General features: G+C 35.9%; 1 protein-coding gene across 3 annotated transcripts in view; it reads right to left on the reverse strand.

Moving 5' to 3' along the window:
- CTNNA2 (catenin alpha 2) overlaps positions 1-20617 on the reverse strand; it is a 1106640-nt gene that overhangs the window by 877607 nt on the left and 208416 nt on the right. The gene's annotated exons all lie outside the window — the stretch shown is intronic.

Genomic DNA, 20617 nt, shown 5'->3' on the forward strand with positions numbered 1-20617 from the left:
TGTAGGGCTGGATCCCAGGACCCTAGGATCATGACCTAAGCCAAAGGCAGATGCTTAACTGTCTGAGCCATCCAGGCATCCCAAGAGTGTTCTCCTTAATAAAGATATACTTTAACACATTAACACACTACTCTTCTAGAACCTCAACTCCCCCAAACAGCCAATACCTGGAAATAAGCACAAAAGCCCCCGAAGCAAATACTACAAACACCTCAAAAATCTTGATTTATGCTAGGCTCATTATCAGAGGCAAATACTCCTATTCTCACTGATTTATTCTCATTGTATATACAATTCTGAGAAGTCCTGTGATCTAATTTTTTTCAGTCTTCTCCAATTAGAAACAGAGAGGGCAAGGAATTGTTAACTTAGGGTATATTGACCTCTTGGGGGAGTAGAAGCTGAGAGTGAATATGTTAAAATACCAAAATGACTAAATCGTCCGTTCATTTTCTGTGAAGGTAAACACATTCCAATTCTTCTGTTATATCATGCTGCATTACTATATAAACAGAGCTTAGGTATGCTTATAATAATGAAATAGTATAAAGTGTTACTTTTACAAGAAAAAAAAAGCCATGGCATATTACAGAAGTTCCTAAGAAATATGTGATTACATCAAAATGAAGCAAATCAGTTCAGTCCTCTACTCTGAGCTCTCATTTACTCATGAGTGGAAGACCATGATGGGATGAAAGAGAAAAGGAGAGGGAAAGTGATAGGGCTCCATAAATGCTCAGGTCTTAATCAGTTTAGAATAAAGAAACAGTGGTCAACCCTCCCCATTGGTATTCAGTGTTTTATTAGAGGACAATGTCAACAAATTGGATTTTTTAAAAAAGAGAAATAAATGTTAGAAAGGCAAACAGCAAATTATGCTATTACCTATACAGAATACAACCGTATCAATAAAATGCAAAAGAATTCAAAGACAAACTATTAGAATTACCATAAGAGCAAAGAACAAGGTGGCTAGATACTAGATAGACAATAAAAAAAAATCTGACATATACATCAATAACCAGTAAAAAAAAAGAAAAAAAAAAAGAAATGTAGTTGTAGGGGCGCCTGGTTGGCTCAGTCAGTAAGTGTCTGACTCATGGTTTGGGCTCAGGTCATGACTGGTGGTGGGATGGATCCCCAGGTAGGCTCTGCATTTAGCAGGGAGTCAGCTTGAAGATTTTCTCATTCTACCCACCCCACACCATTTGCACACATTCTCTCTCTCTCTCAAACAAATAAATACATCTCCTCAAAAATGTAGTTTTAAATATCTTATTCACACTAATCATAAATTTATATTATCAGAGATAACCATAACACAAAACATAGATGGGGGAAAAAGATAAAAATTTTAATGAAGAACATAAAGGGTAACTTCAATAATCGTGAGACATACTGTATTCTTAGATGGGAAGACAAAAATGTTAAGTTGTCATTTCTTCTCATATTATTCTACAAGTAGCATTTTCAGATAGTCATACAATCAGCAAGAAAGCCAAGACAATTTCTCTTCTTTCAGTTCATTTCCCTTTCCAGTTGCAAAGTTAAAAGGCTTTTAGTAAATTAGGGAAAGATCATTTAGGATGTGCATATGCAGGACTCTTGTTGCTCACTTTTTGGCCAGTATATTTTAGTCAAGCCACACTACACAACTCTCCAATTCAATTCCACTCTCCTGCTAGCTGAGCACACTCTCCTACCCTCCAGTAAGAATCTATGGCACTCTACACTATTAAACATTTTCCTTTTCTCCCACTTGAAGCTATCATTTTCACCTTGACGTTATATATTTTTATTCTTCTTGGCCTATACCTATATTTTCAACGTAAAGTTGTGAAAGTTAAAGCCCATCTACACCAGTTCTATTCTGGCATTCTACAGATGAAGAAATTAGGCTTAAAAATGCATCACAGGTTGAAAAACTAGCTTCCCTAAATTCATACGGTTCAAGAAAAACTAAAGGCTAAATTATTCCTGTGTCTGATACTATATCATTAGAACTTTAGAATTCAGTAGTTTCTTCTAGTTTTATTGTCTAACTGAATGAGAGTCTGTTAAAGGATAAAATAATCTTAAAATATATTTATTCTTCATATTTGTCTCGATATTATCTATATGTGTTATTTGTATCCTACTGTTATCTTTACATTCATTGGCATTATTTAGATATCTTAGTGTAAGAATGTACTTATCAATGTTAGGGAAACATTAACCAACGGTTTTATCCTACCTTTCTGCAATGCCTTATAACATCTGATGTATTCAGATCCATCATCAGGGATTTTTGTATCAGTTGTATCAGTTGAGTGTGAAAGATGGACAAAAGTGTCCTAAATTTATTGTTAACTAACAGAATGGTAGAGCTGAGGGTTTCCATAAAAACGGTATTCTTCTCCAAATAAAATGAAGAAGAAGAAAGGACTGAGATATACCTAAGAACAAAAATCAGAGTTTTTACTGAAGACAACCACTCTTTAGTCTCACAGATACATCCACCACCTCCTCAGTAAGTTAGGGTGTATCCAAACTATCAATGCTCGGCAATAGCACAGGTGGCTTCAATGTAAGAACATAATGGAATCCATAACTGGATGCCTTAGAGAAGGCAAAGCAGCAGGGACATATTCTGATCAAAAGGTAGTAGTCACAGAGGCAGCTCAGCGACCTCTGACGCTACAGGTATCTGTTCCTAAGATTCTATATTCAGACTGGCACTGGGTCTTGGGTATATAGTACTTACAGACTATTAAGTATCCTTAATACTTTATTTATTATTTATTATTTATTTATTATTTATTCATACTCTATTTATTATTGAGTTGTTATTTATTAAGTATCCAGGGCAGTCTTTTAAGAAATGGCTATTCTGTGGAAATTCCTGGTAGAATGGTATGCCTCCTCCTACCCCAAGAGGCACTCTCTCTCTAATGCCCACATCAATTTTCACCAAAGCCTAGAGTCATATAAGATCCAAATCTCTTCTTTCCTTTCTAACAATTTGCGAGTACATCTTTTTGTGCAATAGGAGAAAGAAAGAATGAAAGAAAGAAGAAAAAAGAAAAGGAAGAAAAAGAAAAAAAGAAAAGAGAGAGGAAGGAAAAGAAAAGGAAGGAAGAAAAGAAAAGAGAGAAGAAAAGGAAGGGAAGGGAAAAGAAGGGAGAAGGAAAGGGAAGAGGAGAGTAGGGAAGGGAAGAGAAATGAAGAAAAGAGAAAGAAAGAAGGTAAAATTAGAGAAAAAAGTTCTATCCAGCAACAGAGACCAGGAGTAATAGCATGAATATTGACCTATGTAGAATTGGAATGATGTTTCCAAGGCAGTAAGGAGACCAGATCTACTTGGTAAAAAGGCTGTATATGAATGATACAGAAAGTAAAGTTAGACAGATGTGGTGGAACAAACTTTGATCAATGCCAAGCAAAGAGTTGAGATTTTATTAGTCACTGCCAATTTTTTTAGCATATATTTAAAGTGTTCATTTTTCTCTTTCTATTCATTTCTCAGCCCACTAAATTTTGGTTTTATTCCCATACCTCCTGTAGCAAAGTTCTCTTAAACTGATCTCTCACTAAGGTAATCAATAAGTTGCCAAAATCTAATTATTTTTTATCACATCATACCACTCTGCCACATTTAGTGCTATTGACTCAACTTTCTTTCCTTCTGGAAATGTCTCTTGGCTAACTCTCTCAGCAGTACTCTTCTCCAAACTCCCGTAGCTTTAAAAAGGACATTATCATCAAACACTTCTCTCTGTACCTATCGTCGTCTCCCTCCCCCCTATGCTAAGAAAGGCATTCTGCTACCATCACTCCTTTCACTATTCTTCTGAACACATCCTCCAGAACCCTGTTTCTTTAACGAGGCCAACTTCTCTCTAAATTTTTCACATGCCCCTTTCAGTAGGCTCTTCAACCTTAGTTTAGAAGGATATTAAGTATTCTCTAGTTCTACCTCCTATATTTCTTCAACGTCCCTGCCTCTCATCTGAGTAGGAAAGAAATCCTTCAGCTCATAGGTAGGGGTATAGTGGACAAAGGTCCTATAGTCTTGACATAATGATGGTCCCAATGGACTCTGGCTGAAGGAAAACATTAGTAATAGCCAGAGGATGGGCACCACTGTTTTCAGATGCATTGAAGGTATGATCTGAGCATAAAACCATCAGAGCCAGGCTGGTATTAGACTGGCTAATCAACATATAATGTCTTAAAATTCACCCCTCCATTCCTGAGTAATAGCAATAAAGCTGTGTCCAAGATCACTTCGTTCTTTACTTTTTCTTGCAATATGATTTATTGTAAGATTTGCTTATCTGACTATGTCCCATCATGATCTCTACTTGATCAGTTCTCCGCTTCCACAATCTAAAAGCTCAATAGACATGGAATACGTCTTTTTTTCCCAAAACAATAAGCCACAGTCAGGGCACCAAGATACTTTGTCTCAGCAACTCTGTCACATCTGCCAAGAACCAGCAACAGAGTAGTTTATCTAAGCCTTCCCCATGGGGGAGTCAATTGAAAGTGAACTCTGGAGACATCAAGTGCCACCTGAGGCTAGTTAGAAATTAGAATTTTAGGCCCCACTCCAGACCTACTAAAAAAGAATCTGGATTTAACAAGATCCCTAGATAATTTATATGCAAAATAAAATCTGAGAAACACTGAATTTTAGGACAACAATTCTCAGACTAGATCATGCCTAAAAATCACCAATTTTTATCACCAGAAGACAGACATAAATCTTACAGTGTTTCTGCTCAGGTAGGTCAGGGCTAGGTAATTTTGCATTAATCACACAAAATCATGATATACTTATGGATTATGGACCTTACTTTCAGAAACAGTAGTCTAGTTGAAGTGAAAAAAAAAAAAAGTGAAAGAGGTGAAGCAATGACTTTCTAACAGGTGACCTCTCTCTCCTATTTTAAGTATCATGGCAAACCACTAGTCTTCAAAAATAGCTTATTGATGAATTAACCAGCTGACTCTTGGCTAGAAGGCAACCTCCTCGACTGTGCAATCACAAAGAACATGGAAAAGTAAGATTATACAGATGTGGATGTTATGAATCAATTGCTGGAACTCTCCAGAAAAACAACAACACTGAACCAAGAGCTGGAAATAAAAATGGCAATGTCAGCATTGTTTTGTTGGACTCATGTACTTTGCAGATGTGAGTAGTAAGTCTTTGGGAATTCTACCGTTGCGTTTCTCTGAAGTACTTCATTCATCATAATTTCTCAGTTACAGTAAGAGACGGCTGTGATGACTGCTGCAGCTTTAAAAAAGCAAGAGTTTTCTGAGGCAAAATATTGGAAAACAAAATTATCAAAAACAAGTTATTTATTCCAAGAACAACTAAAAATAAATGAAAAATTCCCAAAAGAAGAAAACCTGTCTGACTTAAGATAGGAGAAACTTAAATGCTCAAATGGCAATATATTTGTTGTTGTTTTTAAATATAATTAGTTTTATTTATTTATTTTTAAAGATTTTATTTATTTGACAGAGAGAGAGAAAGATCACAAGTAGGCAGAGAGAGAGAGGAGGAAGCAGGCTCCCTGCCGAGCAGAGAGCCAGATGCAGGGCTCAATCCTGAGATCATGACCCGAGCTGAAGGCAGAGGCTTAACCCACTGAGCTACCCAGGCGCCCCTAAAATGACAATATGTTTGATAAGATGAAGCTTCTCAGAGAAATCTTACATCAGGTTTTAAGAACTGCCAACTAGTCAAATTACATTTTCTTTGAATTATTCATTGATAACTTTGTTTATTCATTTAACAATTATAGACTGAGCATAAATATGGCCTATGCTTTTCCTTATAAAATATATGAAAAAGATATAGGCTCACCTTGTGGTACACTCTACTAGAAGTTATTTCGTATCACAGAATCTCCACGATATTTAAAGTATCTGGCTTCAAGATACTTTAAATTGGACAGAAAGGAAGCCCAACAAAGGGAGGCTAGTTCTAGAGGAAAAGACTTTGATAATACAGACTTACTGTAATTTCATAATGACAAAAGTAAGATCTCCATGTGTCAGAAACTATTACACTACGACTTCATGTTGAACTGGTCTTTCTTCCCCAACACAACTCCACACCCCATTTTAGACAAAAGGAATTAATCAAAAAAAATTTTTTTTAAAGGAATTAATCATAATTAATCATAATATGCACAGTTGTTGATAATTCCACAGCCTCAAAAGTCAGAATCAGAGATGACAATCTATTAAAAATACACTAGTAATTTATAGAGGGATAAAATAGAGACTTATTCTGTCTCTTTGCCTTTGAAATTTCCTCACCTTATCTGATACTGACAATGTAGAATTCAGATACATGTTCACTGATACTGAGACCTGGAAACAAGCACTCTTAAACTTTGAAATAAGGATTTATTATTTAATCTGAAACAGACCTGAACTACTAGCAGCTACTTATTCCTATAAAGAAAGCCTATGTATAATATATTCCATTTAAATTATTATTTTTTTGTAGACTCACTTTTTTTTTTTTTCTTTGTTCAGAGAGAGAGAGCACACATGTGCAGCAGAGGAGGGACAGAGGGAGAGGGAGAAAGAGAATCTGAAGCAGGTTCCATGCCCAGCAGGGCTGAAGCCCACAACCCTGAAGCATGAGCTGAGACAAATTAACAGCCGGATGCTCAACCAACTGAGCCACCCAGGCACCCTGAATCACCCTCAACTTTCATTTATTTATTTTAAAAAATATATTATTTATTTATTTAACAGAGAGAGAGACAGAGCACACATGCAGGGGGAATGGGAGGCTGAGGGAAAGGGGAAAAGCAAACTCCCCACTGAACAGGGACCCCAATGCGGGGCTTGATCCCAGGATTCTGGGATCATGACCTGAGCCAAAAGCAGATGTTTAACCAAATGAGCCACCCAGGCATCCCAACACTCTCAACTTTTAAATAAAATTATAAGGCAAACCTTCTCACTCAGTTGCTTTGGTACACAGTTCCCAAACACTTTCTTTTGAAGTATGAAATACCAAAAAGTAACATTGAGAAATTAACCCCAAAATAGATATTCTATAGTATAAATAAATATAATAAATCTTTGTCTTGGCTTAGGTGGCTGCAATTTATGAAGAGGTCCAATTGAGTACTGGATTATCCACTCATATAGGTAAGAAGTGATTCAAACTTACTTCCTAGAAAGTATCTCAGTAGTATCTGTAAGCCAAGATGAAAAAGGGTAGCCTTCTCTTTAGATACATGTTCTTCATAAGAAAAATTTCTTTCAAGGATGTTAAGCTAACATTTTCCCTGCTTTCTATTAAGGCATGCTGTTTCATATTTAAGTAGGAGCCCAGAGGAGCTCCATTTCTCATAACCTCTGGGGAGCATGGTCTAGATTCACTGCCTTCAAAAAAACAAGTGTGAGAGAAAACAGCATTCAGTTTGCTTGAAGGAAGTTCTGTGCATTCTCTCTCCACCAATATAAAATCTCAACCAGTCTAAACTAAAGCAGAAAAGAAAAGAGAGAAATGGTATTATACTGGAGACTGGTAAAAATGTTTTTAACTACCTTAGGTGATATCACATACATCAATGGAGGAGAACTATCACAATGAGTTTTAGGAAATCACTCTGTATACTGCAGGGTTTTTTATGTCATTTTCCATACTATACAGAGAAATTTCTCTATGACTTTAGTAGCAAGAATACTGCAGTTTCTCCTTACAAACTGGTTTGACTTTATGCTATGGACATTAACTGTATAATAAATTAATGCTTCCTTTTTGCAATGACTTCAAAAAGTTTAACCTAAATTTGTGATCCCTGTTAGAAGGCATATGATTTGATAATTACTATTACTGCATTAGTCTCAATCTTTGCTCTTATTTGTGCTTATAACTACCTTGCTTTAAAAAAAAAAAAAATCACTTTCTTTTAAGCTGTATTAACCTTCTAGTACTTTATATATCCTGTAAATTATCATATTTTTGCCTAAATATAGTATTCTGCTGATTGCAAGATAAGCCTTTTTCTTCATATTTTTCTATATCTGAAATAAGGATGAGTCCTACAGTCTATGTCATTTAAAAGATGTATTTGATAGTATTTTTTTTTTCTCAGAGGCACTTAAATATGTATCTTTTAATTTATGGCATCTTAGATTTGATAAAACAAAATAATCACAAGATCAAATTTATTTCAAGGATCTACTTACAACCTGGGTTTTCCTAGAATCTGCATGATTTTCAATATCTACTTACAGCCAATGAAAAATGAAGTTCAAAATTAAGACACTGAAACAATACCAGACATTCACTGAAAGAGCATCGCTTAGAGTTGAAGATTCAGTGAGTAAGAAGGGATTTCTGTTCTTAAAAGTCCTAAATGTTTTAACCATCCTTGTCCATCTGAGGAAATCCCATGCTGTTTTGAATGTCACTAAAAATAAAAGAATGACTAAACTATGTCCATGATTCACAACTTTGCATTTACGAAGGTTAAAATAAAATGAAACAAAATAAAACTAAAGACTGTTCAAAGACAGTGTAGAAACAAATCTGAAACCAAAAGAAGTAAAAAATGTTTTTCACTCAATGCAGTTAGCTAACAGCTCACCCAAATTTCCATTCTCCCTAAAGCCATCAAGTCTTTTCACTTCAGTCTTTGATTGACAAAGGCACCTGATTCTGGGGCACCTGGGTAACTCAGTCAGCTAAGCATCCAACTTTTGGTTTGGCTCAGGTCATGATCTCATGGGCCATGGACTGAGTCCCTGTCAGGCTTCTCACTTGGCAGGCTGTCTGTTGAAGATTCTTTCTCTTTGTCCCTCCCCCCACACTCATTCTCTTTCTCTAAAATAGAATAAATCTTAAAAAACAAAAACAAAGGCACTTGATTACATATTTTCCTTTTTTAAGATTAGTAGATTCTAATAATGTATACACTCTATAGGGAATAATGGATAATCAGTGAGATGCAAGAAAAATATCAGAACTTTACATCGGTATTTTTTAAAGATTTTGTTTATTTATCTGTCAGAGAGAGAGAACGAGCACAAGCAGGGAGAGCAGCAAGCAGAGCAGGCAGAGGGAGAAGCAGGCTCCTGGGTAAGCAAGAAGTCCCATGCGGACTCCATCCCAGGACCCTGGGATCATGACCTGGGTCAAAGGCAGACACTTAACAGACTGAGCCACCCAGGCATCCCTATATTGTTTTGTTTTGTTTTGTTTTGTTTTTTTGTTTTTTTGTTTTTTAACCTAAAAACATTTTTTAAATTAAGTCAGATTAGTGTTTCATAAAAGGATTTACACGGACACAATCACCCCAGCCATATGTCAGATGGTCCTGAGCCACATATGAACTATATTGAGGGAAGAGTGGAGGTTCATAAACCCAAGGAATTGGCAGTAGTGCCCTTACACCTCAATGTATGACTGGTTAAGTGGATTTGAGGATTATATGAACTGATTTTCAAACACACACACACACACTCTCTCTCATGAAATGGACCACAGACTTAAAAAGACTTTCAAAAAAAACCAGAGCTTGAAGATAATACTAAAAATGCAAGCACAAGTGAACTATAAGAAAATACAGAGCTGACCCTCCCCCTACTCTTAATACTAGCTCTTTGCTGGCTACATAGGAGGCTGAAGAAAAGACAATTTCCTCAGAGTCACAAGTAGAATTATGTATTTACATCAATCATTACTAGTGATGAGTCTCATCCCAGTTTCCCTGAGATATTAGCTAATGATGTTCTAAGGCAACTATGATTTGCAGAACTTTAAAAAAGTGAAGCCTACAGAATATTTAGCATTTAGTTATATATTTTATATTTATTATTTTTCTTATGGTTAATAGAGAAGACTGTTGGGTGCTACCAAACCTATTTCTTTTTCCTCTGGTCACAAGATAACACTACTTCACAATTTCCCTTGGAGTTGATGTGGTCAGTTGAATTCTAGCCAACAGAATGTGAGAAAAGCTAGTGGTGCATGCTTTTCTCCATCTGCTTTGTTAAAATTCTCCTCCAGGTTTATTCTCCCAAGAGGAGAATTTTGCAAACCAGGTTTTGAAGAAGATAAAGCCACAAGGTAGAAGGAGCCAAAGCATCTAAGTTTTCCTTTGGAGGAGAGTGACCCATGAATCAGAAATACTCACTTGGATATTATATAATAAGAAGAAAATGTCAATTGTGTTACGCCTCTGAGATTTTGAGGTTTATTTGTTATAGCAGCTAATATTAACTACATCACTGTATTATTTATAGTTAAATATTGTTTTTAAAAGTTTACATTATTATTTTCAAAATATCTATGATTATGAATATTTTATAATGTATTTAATATATTAGTTCAGGAATGCGCACTCATTTAGAAAAATAAATAGCATACACTATACATATATGTACACACAAATACATACAAATATGTACTTATATATTTTACTATTTTGGGGTCTTGTAACATTCCTATTAACATTTGGTAGACAAAGCTTTGGGTGCCAGTCTTCTGCTTTTCATGCAGTTTTTCACATACTTCCTTCTATGAACTGTGGGATACAAGTTCCCATTTTCCACATGAAAAAGTTTAAAAGAGCCAAGTACTTTTTCTTCTACAGTTCTGAGAAGCTATTCTTCCTAACAATTCAATAACCTAAGAATAATATGACTGCCACTTAATGGTATATTTCTCACAGAAACAAACAACATAGAGATTTTTTTAAAATCACAAATCTAAAGTGTTACAAGTCAGCTTACAAAGTTTTTCTCAGGTTAAGATCCAACTACTGAATCAAAGAATTATTAAATATGAAATTTCAAGGAAACCAGTTAATGCCTTTGAAAAACTGGGACATTAGCATAGATATTGTTAAATAAGTCTATAGTTACAGGAACACATAATCCTTAGTTACGTAACCTACCAGGTTTACAAAGACTCTCTTTAAATGCTCCCTGTTGATTTTACAACCTTTACTCTTACCTGACTTGAGAAGGAGGCAGGTAGGATTCTGTGACCTGGGAGAACTTCAGCTGATTCTTCCTTTTAGCTCTTGGAGGGATAAACTGCATTTTGTGGTGAGCAACTGAAATACACTTATAAGACAAATATTTTTCCTCCTCCTTTTCAATTTGAAATCACTTGAAGGAGTTATTGTCAAAGGCGTGAAGATACCCCAAATGTCAGGATATTTCCCTCAATACTTCCTGCCTCAATGCACCTATCAGCCAGATTTCCTACCTACTAAAATTTTTACCAGGCTCCCGCAAATGACACATCTTCTATTTCTATCACTCACACACATCTTAAATTATCTCTTTCCTTCAGAACAAAATGATAAGTAAAACCCATGGTATAACTGAACATACAATACTCCCGCACAGACAAGTCTGGTGGTTAAACCCAGCTACCAGACCTCCCACTGTCACTGAGCCCACACAATGGATGTCTTGGGGGAGTATCAATCAGCTTGAATACTACTAGGTACAGAAAAACACATTAATGAGTTCAAGAAATCAGAAAAAGTTATTCAGAAATATATCAACCAGGCACAGAAAACACTGGAGACAACAAGAAAGATAACGGGACTCCTGGGCTCAACACTTCTAATAAGGAAGTCTAAAAAAGCTTCAATGAACTCAAAGTTGCAACACAGGTGATTCGATTACTTTGTGAGCATATTCTATTTATTCTTATTTTGTTTGCTAAAGTTAATTATTCCCTCCTGAAGCAACTTTCAAAATTAGTAATACCAAAACAAAAAAAATGTTGGAATAACCTAAAAAAAACAAAACAAAACAAAAACCCAAATTCTAACATGGACAGGAGATTTTAGCATAAATCACGTTGATCTTCAACAAACAATAAAAAAGAGGAGAATCAAATGATCAGGCTATTCAGAAGCAATCATACATGCTATTAATTTATTTTCACTTAATACTTTAAATGTATTTAAAGAAATGTCTCCAGCAGGAAAAGTAGGGATATAAACCTCATCTTATGAAATAAAATGATTTGTACATTTTCTTAAACTTTTTGTAGTAGCCATTAAGTTTACCCAAACTCTCTCCTCTCCCTTTTCCTTGTGTGTGTGTGCGCGTGCACACACACACACACACACACAGAGAAAATAAAATACAGGCTAGAATTCCTACCATGCTACCTTGACTTTCATAGTTTTATCATGTGACATGTGTTTTTAAAATACTGCGTCAAATTCCAGATCCTGGTAACTTTGGTATATTTAAAACATAAATTTCAAGTCGTCTTTTACAAATACTGATAAGAAGCTTCAGATTCTTGGTAAACCAAAAAATATAATAATTGGAATCAATACTAAAATGAAAAAAATATATAAGCCATTAGTTTTTCTTGGAACAGACCCAACATTACTGGCCTCGTATAAAGGGAATGATATATCCAAACCCCTGGGGAATACATTTAACACAAATCCTACTGAGTTCTGGGGGGGGGGGACCTGTTTCCCCACTGGCATATTTAAAAAGTTTCTTCCAAAAACAAAAAGCAAAACAATCCCACCAAAATCCAATTTTTTTCTCTTGTTGAGTAGTTTCTAGAATCACAACAGAGCATGATTAAGAATGCCACCTTGTTCTTTCTTAACAGAACCCTAAATAAGTCCTCTCCAGATACGCCCAGCTTCTTACCCACATAGCATATGTCAGTAAAAATGAGGAAATGAAAGCATCGTCCTTATGATTCAGAAAAGGACAATGAAGCTCTGAGAAATATGTCTGCCAGAGGTCATAAAGTCCATTGAAGAAGAATAATTCTGGTTTTAATTTGTTTGACACTAGCACTTATTACCCTAAAATAATATTCAACACATATTTGCCTCATTTTATATATAGTATACATTTCTAAAAACAAAATCCACTGTATTATATAGCTGTAAATAAATGTGGCTACACAATTTCATTATGGTATGCATGACATACCCTTTTTAAAAACATTCTCTGGTTTTTCAAATAAATAATTATACCCTCTAATGACTTTTTTTGATTTCCACATGTATTTGTTATTATTCTCCCATTAAACTAAAAACCACTAGCAAAATGCCAATGGCTCGAGGAAAAAAAAAAAAAAACACATTGACATTTTACTGTTGGGTCATCTCTTCATGGATAGAATGCCAGCCTTCCACTTGAATGCACTGCCATATTGACTAGCTACATTTCTTAAGATTACCTCTAAAAGGCTTCAAGATTCTAGGGAATTGCTGATTAAATAAAGGGGAAAATGAGCAGGATGTAATTATCCTGTCAAGATTCTTCTTGTAAACTTTTATTTGGACAATTCACAAAAAAGAAAGCAGCTCATTTCTCTTTAAAGACTGTATTAGTAAGGATTCTTTCATGCAACACCCCCCCCAAAAAAAAGACCGTATTAGAGTTTTTGAAACTGCAGAATGGGGTCTAAAGGATCAGTACTAAAGCAATATTGCAGAATGAAATGTCATCAAAACGCAGTGGCATGAAGAAAGCATGTAAGTTTTGGAGTCTGCCATTTCTTATTTGGGTGAGAAATCACTGAATCTGAGACTCAAGTTTCTTATTTTTAAAACTGAGGGTAATAATGTAGACCTCATAGAAATGTGGTGAGAGTTAAGTATGATAGCTTATTTGAGGTACTTAGTAACAAAGGAGATGCTCCAAAAAGTAACAGTGAACACACAACCATGTGCAGAAGGTGTTGGATGTGACGTCAGAATACTGGAACTTGAGCCCCAGACCAATCACTTATTAGCTTCTAATACTGAGGTAAATTAATTTCTTTGGACCTCTTTTTTTCAGCTCTGAATTAAAAATTACCCCTAAGTTATTTTAAGCTCTACATTCTATATCCTAATAAAATAAAGTTCTTCACTTGTGGTTCATCATGATAAGCTTTATACATAAATATTTGAAATTTATTTCCTGTATCCACTGTAAATGAGAGAATATTAGTTTAATATTAATGTTGATCCATAGATGACCATTCCAGTGTTTTACCCAAGTCTCCCAAATATTTTAGGAAATGTCTCATAATATTCTTTAGCTATGCACCTTATTTTCTCATAATGTTTTTCTAAACTTCCAAACTGAATATACATGTATAGTGTTATTAAGTGAGCTTAATTTCAGTCTAATTTTTCATTTTAAGCAATGCATACTTCACATTTTTCTTTACTTTTTTCATACAGTATAGAGAATAGTTCAACAATTTTTTAAATTAAATATTTACATTTCAAAAAATTATATTTTTATCAATGTGCTAGTGATTTTGAGGAGCCAAAGCTTTGCTGAGCCAGAAAGTTTTAAGCAGGTGTTTAATTGGACTAATTAAGCAACATGTAGTCACTTCCGGTTTTCCATTTGCTCTTTGTGAATGTAGATAAGCAACACAACTGATTGCCTAATTAGACTATTTAAAACTAACTCACTTTTTATAGCCAAGGAATTTTTTAACCCACAATTACAAACTCAAAACATAAAATGTGATCTGAAGTCTTACATATTTTTCTTCTTGTCCTAACCACCATTTTTAATTTAATTTTTTTCATATTACCTTAACAACATTAGTATAGCAGATAAGAATGATAAAACGTTCCCCATATATAAAGGACATAAAACACTCTATGGTTTACTGCTCTTACTCTTTTTCTTAGCAAGAATAAGACAGATCTTCTCTTGCCTGACTCACTCTGAAGAAAAATCAATAAATTTAGTTGACCTAAGGATCAAGTCTGAAAGACGGATCACATTAGTACTATAACCATGTAAATCAACTAGCTATATACCTCTTGTTGTTATCAAACTTCAGATGGAGAAGGGCAAAACATAGTTTTCTTTTTCTCATCCTTCTCCCCATACCTATAGACAATAAGGATGTGCCAAAAGTGAAATTATAAATCACCAGAGAAATCCAAGTCCATTTAGGGTTCAAGGTACTATTCATGTATTCTTGAGTAATGTGTGCATAAATCAGGGAGAAATATAATATATATTTTCTAACTGCAAACCTCTGGCTAAATTTTATATATTATATATAATTTTATAGGTGTGCCTAAGCCCAATCTCACAGCCCTACACTTGGAGACCTGCAGACCCTAAGTTACCCAGAATATGGTGACTGGATTCATATGCACTTTCTTAACAACATCAGGCACCTCTCAGTATTCACTTACTATGTTACAACTACTTCCTTCTAGACTGAAAGAGCATCTCCTAGGCAGCACAGGAGAAAGAGAAACAGTAAATGATGTGCTGTAAATCTATGGGTCACAGAGATTTTGTAGAAAAGAATAAGAGAATCTCTAAGGCATTAAAGAGAGGAGATGTTTCATGATACTGTGCATTGACAAAAAGAAAGAAAAAGCAAAGAAAGATGAAAAAAGAAATGAGAGAAGACAGTTTTTTACAGTAATCAGATGGTTAGATTTTCCTGGATAACTGAAAAAGTATAGCTATGAGGTCCTAGGAGAAGGTCTCAGACCTTGCCCAATGCCAACTTTAAGTTATCTATTTATTACTAACATTGGGATATTAGAAAAATGTGCATGAATATTCATGAACTCACCCTTCTGCCAGTAAGGATAGGAAAGCATATTCTGGGGAACTTGCTCTGAAAAGCTTTAGGTGTTTACAATGCCTTCTCTCAATCCATCTGCACAGCCATACCGAAAAAAGGCACCAATCATATGCCAGAGAGAAGTAACATCAGGTGGATTCTTGGTAAAACATCACATGGAGGTCAGTAGCACAGCCAGGCGTTGAAGTCAGACCTGATTCTCTCTACTCATCCTTCTAACCTGATCATCCTATTTTTTATGTTTGAATAGCAAGATGGATTTTGACAATTTAGATAGAGATGTTTTCCTTTATATGAACGCAGATAAAATTCGGATAAAGTGAGCATTATGGCATGCTAAATATGAAAGACATGCATCATTGTGGAAGTAGAATCATAACTTCTAATTACAATGAAAGCTTATACAACTCACATTCTGGGCCTAACTTCCATAAAATATAAAATGTAAGCAATGATATTTGGACAAAGGCTTCTCTATGGTCCCTTCTAGCTATGATGTGCTATAAATCTGTGCCATACAGCAGGAGAAAGCCAGACAGGGAAGCAAAATGACTAGCAAGTGGGTACTGCAGGGTAGTTGTGTTGCAAAGTCAAGCTAGTCACTCATGACTGACTTGCTAATTCTTTAAGGTGGTGCTCGCATTAATCACAAATATCTTCAGTAAACAACACGGAGTCTACTTTAACATCCCCTTAACACTTGAGAAATGTAGAAGTTCCCCTTATTCCCACAAAGGTTTCTCAAGGAGCCACCAAGTGAAGCAGGAAAAGGAGAACATCTCCTGTAATTCTTAAAGCACCAAGCCCTAACACAAACATGAGGATCCCTAACCTCCCCTTCTTGTGCCTTTTCCCTTAAGAGGTGTCACTTATCACAATAGGGGCAGGAATACTAGATGGAACCCATAATTAACTGAGAAGAGAATAGGCAAGTGAACTAGAGAAGTCATCTGCATAAAGAGGCTGGGGCCCTCAGGGGCCATTAGGTGCAACTGTGCTCCATGCTGAGCTGGTGACGCCAGTATTATCAGTATCAACATAGGTAGCATCCGGCAGGGCAGCCCAGACCTCGGAATGGTGGAATAAGAGTGGAATTCCAGGCTGCTGCAGCTCTACATTAAGCAAACACTGCTGATACCATGATGGGTCAGAGCAAGATTCACATTCAAGACAAGATCGAGGCAGTAGTGGAGGGATCTGGAGGTAGGATTCAGGCTTTCTAACTCAGCCAGGAGAAAATGGAGCTGCGAGCTCCTTAGGGAGTCAGGTGTGGGACTCTGGGCGTTAGTGCAGAGAAAGACTTTAGCACCAAGAGAAAAGAGGCAGGGAAAATGAGTCAGAAGATCAGGCCCCAAAACTGAACCAATCTGTAAGGGGTGGGAAAGACAAGAATTCACATATATTCATCTTCTGGACAAAAAGTGCCATATATATTAGCAGGAAGGCCCAGGTGTACAACTGGTATGGTGGGGGTTTTGCTTCAGGAAAGCTGCCAGCTCCTATTATGACAGACTGGACACTGGACAGCCTTCAGTTCTCATATGCATACCCTCTGAACCATGCCAGGTATCTTCCTACTATAAATAAACCCAGACTTCTGCATGAAGCCAGAGCACATGTATGTGCAGCTCGTAAAGCAGTAGCTTCTTAATCGAGTGACACAGTTAAGTCCTGTGATTGACTTACACCGTCTACTTAGCTGATGGTGGAAGCTCATTTAATAGGCAACCTTTGCATATACTTGGATTTATACAATGAGTAAGACAACAAAATTCTAATCTAGTGTACAGAGTCTAAATACTTCATCTCCTCACTTCAGATTCTCGTCTTGCGGTGCGACACCCATTTTAACTCTCAACAGCTACGCTGATGTCAGTGAGGGGAAAGCAATCTATGTTTAGAAGTGACTTTTGATAATCAGTGCAACTGAAAAGATTCTCTTCACAAGACAGGAGAGAGTGCTGCCAAAGAAATCAGCAGGGATGCAAGAGAGCCTCGCTCTAAATCTGGTTAAAAAAAAATAAAGCCATCCAATCTTTACAAAACTAATAGGACTCATGAAGAAGCAAGTGAGACAGCCATGCAAGTCTTCAGGGAGTGAGAAAGACACTCATCTAACTGCTTGTTTTTTTTGGCAGAAAACTTTTCTTACGAAAATAGCAAAGCAAATTTTTTTTTTAAGGAACTTTTATAAATGTTACAATATCCCATTTATTTACTTTATTCTTTGTTTTTTTTTTTATTTTATAACATTTACTTACCTTCATTCCTCTCTATATGAATGTATAATTCCTTTCTCCAAAATAAAAATAAAAGGCAGTTCCAACTTGGTAGATGTATTAAAGTTCACAGAGGAAAAAAACAGCGTCATAATTCGGAATGACATTACTCTTAACTGTGTAATCAAGATCAGCCACAAACTGGATGTGTAATTTAGTGACTCATCTTCCAGCCCTTACTACGTCTGGGTGCCACTCAGGCACCCAGTGTGGTGAGCAGTGGGTGTACCCAGGTGAACGACACAGACATTGTCCCTGTTCTCATGGCATTAGAATCTAGCTGTGGGGGGGAAGACCGTTACAGAAGTAAATGTAATAAACAGGTAATACAAATCTTAACTAGTGAGACAAAAGAAATGCTGAGGTAGGTGGTGGGCTCACTTAGATGGATGGTCAGGAAAGACGGTCGAAGTCAGGTTAGATAATTTCAGGGAACAGAGATACTCTGAGATCTGTACGTACTGCTCCATGCAGACACACTAGTCAGGATAATTGTGGAAAACTTCCATACTCTAATTATCAACCACTCTAGACACTCAGTCAACACTTCAGCGAACAGTCTGTTTATATTAACTCCATGCACATTTTTGACAGCATGACGATCCTATCTCACACTCACGCTCGCCAACAAAACAAATTCAACCACGGCTTCCACCTCAGACAATAAGATTCGCCCAGCCCACCCAATCATATATATGGCGGGTCCATTTCAGTATCTGGCTTATCAAACATATGAATATATTCTGCCTTTTATTGGTGATAAGTCCATGCCTAGGTTGCTACTCATTTCATGCCCAGGGCAGAGAGAGTGTGGCTCTTAGTGGGTGTTCAGAAAATGGAAGTTTAATAAATGAATAAATGACCACATGTACCCCCTAATTATTTATATAAATTACTTTTTGGAAAATTATGTCAAGTTCTAATGTAAAAGATTATCACAGAAAGCCTGTTGGAAAGTGAAGAAATGTTAAGAAATATTTCTATAAACACTCCATTTCCATTTCTTCTGACTTCTTTCTTCTAATTTAGTTGAATTTGGATGCCTCTGCAGTGTTTATAAAGCTTTATTATAAAAAGAGAAAACATTTTCCATCGTATCAACATAATACCTCCTCAACAAAGTTGATATTGTTTACCCTCCTCATCCAAATATATTAATTTGAAAACTAGAACATAAGGTGGTGACAGCATATTTCTAATGAGAATTTTCTGTGATCTGAGTACCAAATTTGACTATACTCAATAGAACTACTCTACTAAAAGGGTCTAATATTTTTGGTTCACAGTCAAAATTATTTAGAACCTATTATTACAAAGAAAGTTATTTACCACATAATATTTAGGAATACAATATATGTGTTTGGGTATAGATAATACCATTCTTATCAACAAGCAATTTATTAAGCAGTATGGCAAAGCAGGTAGAAATTATTATTTGAAGCTCCCATGCAGAGCAGAAGTCTCCAGACACAGAACAAAGAAAGTGCCAGACTGAAGAATACACGTGCTGAGCTTAACAACTGAGATCTTGGCCCCAACTAGGAGCATAATGTGGGATAAATCATACTTTTCTAGACCAGTGGCATGTTAGATTATATACTTCATCTCTTAAATCACCTATTACTTTATAGATGATTTTCTCATTATAGAACAAATGCAGGTATTCTATTTTATTTGGTCATTCCTTCCCTAGGTTTTGTACAGTGTTAAAAGAAGGAGGAGGAGGGTGGGGTTATGGACATTGGGGAGGGTATGTGCTATGGTGAGTGCTGTGAAGCGTGTAAACCTGGCGATTCACAGACCTGTACCCCTGGGGATAAACTATATGTTTATAAAAAATAAAAATTAAAAAAACAAAAGAAGTAGGAGGAAAGTTGCCCTAAAATGTGGTGACCATTCAGAGACTTTCCCATTCAAAGCATCAGACATTTCAAACAAAAACTTTTTGATACATTGGTATTATCATTTAAAGTACAATAATCAGAGCTACTTCTAGATGTGCATGCATTGCCTTACATATTTTTCATTAACCAACAAAGAAGGCAAAAAGTAATTTCCAAGAGGTAAGAGATATGTCTTTTGTAGAAGTGAGGTCTAGTGTTTAGATGCAATGCATTTGCAGAGGCGTCATCTTTAAATCACAGTCTGAGTTACATGTGTTTCCTTTTTACATCAAACTAATGGGTAAAGGCAGCAAGAATTCTAAGACAGGAGAAAGTAGGAGCCGATCTTTTGTTATCTCTGTTAACTACCTGACTCGGGAAATTTGAAATTTTCAGAATTAATGGACCAATTTCATTGATAATTAATTTGTTAATAATGTCAAATTTTATGGTAGGGATATGTAAGTCTCTCATGTACCCACAGTATGCTGAATGATTCCACTAATCTCTATAGGGTTTTACAATTAAGAAAGGAGATAATTCTTCTATTGTGAAGTACCTGCTAATAAATGTACTTGTTAATGTACTGCATCTAAAAAGCAATACATACTGTGTCACAGAATAAACCAAAGCATGTAGTTACCTGCAAATGAGATACTCTAAGCAGATGTTACATTTGCTGTCCTGTATTTTTCCCTTTATAAGGACAAAATTGTTTTCCAAGCATCAAACTTGACCCAGGAGATTACCCAGAAGTTCTAAAGCCAAATGGCCCTCAAGAGACTCCAGATGACCTCCATGCTGGGAGAGCTAAGATACCTAATAGAGATATACACATCCATCCTAGACTTCACGGAGGTACC

This window comes from Lontra canadensis, unplaced genomic scaffold (assembly GCF_010015895.1).
Source record: "Lontra canadensis isolate GAN:19392208 unplaced genomic scaffold, GSC_riverotter_1.0 scaffold71, whole genome shotgun sequence".
Lineage (NCBI taxonomy): Eukaryota > Metazoa > Chordata > Mammalia > Carnivora > Mustelidae > Lontra > Lontra canadensis.